Source organism: Cervus canadensis, chromosome 14, assembly GCF_019320065.1.
Source record: "Cervus canadensis isolate Bull #8, Minnesota chromosome 14, ASM1932006v1, whole genome shotgun sequence".
Classification (NCBI taxonomy): domain Eukaryota; kingdom Metazoa; phylum Chordata; class Mammalia; order Artiodactyla; family Cervidae; genus Cervus; species Cervus canadensis.
In genome coordinates, this window is record NC_057399.1 from 49,156,580 (window position 1) to 49,160,200 (window position 3,621).

Genomic DNA, 3,621 nt, shown 5'->3' on the forward strand with positions numbered 1-3,621 from the left:
CCACTACAGTAATCAAACTGGAAGATCCTGGAGGACATTCAAACAGGATGGGGAGTTAACGGCTGGTGCCATCTATCAGGATAAAGAAATAGAATGAGGACAAGACTGTAGAGAGCATTTCTGCCTCAGGTCTCAGTGTAACAAGGGAATCAGACAGCCTTAAATCTGGGCTACCTACCCTTCAGCAAGTTGAATTGACAGACACTAAGTTTCAGAGATTCATCAGTTTCACCTTGGCTTAACTATACTAGTTTAATTGGCTGCTTGACCTTGACAATGATGATGTTAACTAGGTATGTGATCTACCATCTGTGTAAGCTTTCAGTTGCCTAAAACTATAAGAATCATTGAAAAGGTAAAACAAATATGATGAATATTTTAATTAACTTACAGCCAAGTCTCTTTTTTTCCTGCTCAGTGGAAAGATCGTGGGAGAAGAGATGTGAAACTAGGTAATACATAAAAATAGGTACTCACAGGCTAGTTCCTGGGGGGCAGGCAGCTCTGCCACATCTCATGAGTACCAGAAAGCCAATCCTCTCAGAAAGCTCCTAGTTGTCTAATTTCTTGGGGTCATAGAAAGGGTATAAAGGGCTTCAGGGATAGTTCTAGAGGCTTCAGTTGAAACAGTCAGAAATATGGGGAAAATTGAGGCAGATTAAATGTGAGGAGTAAAAACTGCACACAATCCGTCTAGAATCTAGAATTTTTTCTAGTGCCTGTTTACAGATTTCTTGGTGTCTCACTTATAGAGAAAACTTGTATGAGTGTGTGTGTGTTAAAGAGGGGTGCCTGGGAAACCATACTTCGTCTCCCCAAGAGCCAGACCTTCACTGAGCAGTTATATTGAATGCTCAGACACACATAGCTGGGAGAGTTTAGCGTTCCCCTGCAGAGAGTGGGGGTTTTCTTAGAAGGAGCATGGTAACCAGGGCAGCGAGAAGCCCTGGAGGCTGGTCAGAGGCTAACCCAAACAGCTTTGCTTAATTCAGGGCTACTGCTGGGGGCTAGGGGGAGCGGCTGGCAGAGAGAGGCGTCTGACATTCTTGCCTGCTGACATCAAGCTACAAAACTGCTGCCCTCTGGTGAGTCAACGGCAAAAGGCCCACATCGTCCGAGATCAGCTGACCAATCAGAGAAGATGGTGCCACACCTCAGAAATCTTTCCAACCCTCAGCATTCTGCAGCCTTCAAATAGTTCCTTCCAGAGAAAGAATGCAGAAATGATTAAACTCGTAAGCAGCATAGAATCTACAATAATTACAAGATAAACTCCATGTTCACTTTTAAAGTAATTTAGGACAGCCAGCACCCTGGTTTTCACTCATTTTAAAAATATTTAAACTTTCCCTTTTATGCTGAGGCAAGAGGGCATACTGAAGGACCCACAGGGGCTTTGAGGTCTTCTGGATATTAAAATTGAGATGTGCTGGAATGACATTGACATCCCTGGCTGGCATTAAGTTCCAACTGGAACTCAGCCAGCATATCTAGATTTTTTTAGTGTTATAATTAGAATTTTATGTATACATTTGTATATATGTAAGTTCTATGGTGAAAATGAAAGTTAAGTGTAGACTATCTCTTCTCATCTTATTTTTTAAAAATTTATTTATTTTATTCATTTGGTTGCATCAGGTCTTAGTTAAGGCTTGTGGGATCTTAGTTTCCCAACCAGGGATAGAACCCGTATCCCCTGCACTGCAAGCTGGATTGTTAACCACTGGACTACCAGGCAAGTCCCCTCTTCTCATCTTATTAATCAAGTTTGTATTGCTGTTTAGTAATTCCTCTCAATTTCTCTCTGTTGAGCAGAAGTCAGTGGGGCAATGTCATGCACGAGGCCAGAGGTGAACTATTTGCTTAGTGCAGCACAAACCTGCTTGTCAGCTAAGAGCAGAGTCCCTTCCACAGTGTTGCCACCATATGGCACTGGCATATTGTGGAGTCCATAAAAGGGACTGACATTGTAAAAGATTAACTGGTTTTATTTGGCAAGGTCAGGTATCTGGATGGCATGCTATAAAATGGCTAGAAGAAGGAAGGGAATCTGTAGTTGGAGGCCACCTGAGATTTTGGCACTGGCTTTCCTTACAGTCCTGCCATCTGATTTGGATTTCAGGGGTAAAAAGTTTTACTTAGTCAAGTGAGGATGCTCTCTGCATGGCCGTGGTACGACAGCAACACTAGGAAGGGAAAGAAGAATTGGACTGGAAGAAAAGCATGCACTCAGCACTAGGACTGCTTCCCACAGGGTGGGAGATCTCTATCAATTTTTCCTCTCTGCCGTGTGGACAAAAAGAGTTGAAGGGAGGCTAGATTATGCATACTTATTCACTCATTTGTTCATTCATTTATTCAATTAATAAAAATATTTCTTGCATATCCTAGGTAGCAAGCATGAGAATATACTGTTCTTTTTCAAAAGAGGAAGCAGAGAAAGAAATAGATAATTTCAATTAAACACATTTAGTTTTCTAATAACAGCAACATGTATTGAACTCTTATTAAATACCAGGAACTTTGCTTGGAGCTATAAACCCTTAGATTACCAATATAGGGGTTTGGTCATTACTTCCTTTTGGAGGATCAAAGGTTGAAGAGATTAACTCCTACAGCTTGGAAGCAGTGAACCAAGGACTTGACACTTGGTTCTTAACCACACATTTCCAGATTTGGGGAAAGATGACTAAAACTACAACAAAACTACCCTACAATGACTCTTGAAAGCAAAATAACTCTCTAAATGAGGATATAGTTGGGCTGGCTAGGGCGTTAGGGGCTGGTGGTGATTAGTAGGCAGAGGCAGCTGCATATTTGAAGGCCATGGGAGATGTGTTGTCAGGGGAAATGAAAATGATTAAATAGTGTTGGAGGTTTCTGTGGGTGATCTGGTTTTTTTATTGGTGCATAACAAAACATTCCCAAACTTAGTGGCTTAAAGAATCATGATCATTTCGCTAGTTCGCAGATCTGCAAGTTGGTCAGGGTTTGGTGGGGACAGCCCCTTTATAGTCTATGCAGTGATTGCTGGGGCTGCTTTAAGTATGCCTGAACAACTGGGGCTTCTTAAGAATTTGAATCTTTCTGTGATCACTTCATGTAGTGTCTCAGACACAGCAGCTTCAAGGAACTGAACTTACATGGAAGCCTAGGGCTCTAAGGCGTGTGCTCCAAAAGAGACTGCCAGATGGAAGGCATGTTGCCTTTTATGACCTAGCCTCAGAAATCATATAGCCTGACTTATCCCAGACCTCATTAGTTGAGGCAGTCAAAAGATCCTGCCCAGGTTCAAGTGGAGGGGACACAGACTGGACAAATAGCAAGGTTCTGGAAAAGCATAGGGACAGAAGTACTGTTGCAAACTTTTTTCTTTTGGGGGAGTGGTGGGGCGGAAATAGAGGAGGATAAAAGGCAGCATAGTTGGTCCTAAAGAGTAGAGTTGGATTATGATGCGCTTGGATTCAACGATGGGCTTCACACTTATTAGCTGGGTAACTTTGGCCAAGGTGCTTAACTTTCTTGAGCCTCAGTTTTCTCATCTGTAAAATGAGGAAGCTAGGACTGATCTTACAGAATTACTAATGATTAAGAATATATGTAAATCATTTGGCATTGGGA